This window comes from Cyprinodon variegatus, unplaced genomic scaffold (genome assembly GCF_000732505.1).
Source record: "Cyprinodon variegatus isolate N-32 unplaced genomic scaffold, C_variegatus-1.0 Scaffold320, whole genome shotgun sequence".
Taxonomy (NCBI): Eukaryota; Metazoa; Chordata; class Actinopteri; order Cyprinodontiformes; family Cyprinodontidae; genus Cyprinodon; species Cyprinodon variegatus.
In genome coordinates, this window is record NW_015150773.1 from 378,359 (window position 1) to 379,387 (window position 1,029).

A 1,029-nucleotide genomic window follows, 5' to 3' on the forward strand; every position below is an offset into this window, starting at 1 on the left:
TATCAACAGATTACATTAGGAACAGATGGGAGGATGAGTTGAATACTGAAATTTCACAAGAACAATGGGACAATATGTGTGAATCTGCTGCTTCAACCTCCTCCTCAAACTATTGGCGTGAGTTCAGTTGGAAAAATTTGCTGCGTTTTTTTAGGACACCGAAGCAGCGGTTTCATGGAAACCCGAATGCTTCTAAATGCTGGAGAGGATGCGGGGATGAAGAGGCAAATCACTCATATTTTCTGGTCCTGCATAAAGATCAAGTCTTATTGGAAAGACGTTTCGGAGAAGGTTGAAACAATCTTGGATCTTAAACTCCAACAACCTACCATGTTCTCATTGCTCGGAGCTGTTGCTGAGAGTTTGAATATGAGTGACAAATATTTACTAAAAATCTTCAGTGCTACAGCCAAGAAACTCATCACTCGAAAATGGCTTGAACCTGACCCATCAACATTAAAGAACTGGCTGGAACTGGTGGATGAAACCCACAAAATGGAAAAGTTAACATTTATGCTGAGACTGCAGTCGGATCTTTATAAAAAGAGATGGAGCAAATGGACTAGATTTCTAGAAAACAATAACTGAATCAGGTCACTTGTACCGTCACTTCAAAAGCTGCTCAAAAATCCAAAGATTGAAATGTAAATTTGTTTGCTGTTTTCATCCTGCATCTTTTCATCTTTGTCAGAATGTAAGTAATACTTCTTGTCGACAGTAGTTCCGTTCTGTGTTCTGTATGTGATTGTTAAATGAAACTCATTCAATAAACATAAAGTATAAAGAAAATAAAAAAATAATAATAAGAAGAAAACACAACTGCATTGTCTTATTTCAAGTGCATATTATCTAATTATCTTATTTTAAGAGTCAAAATACTCATTCCATTGGCAAACTATCTAATTTACCTATTCAAATTAAGAGTAAATACACTTAATTTAAGAGATTTTTCCGGTGCAGTGGTTCCTCAGGAACCTGCCCTGCATGTCTTAGAGTTCCAGTGCTGCAGAAGCCTGTTAATCATCCATT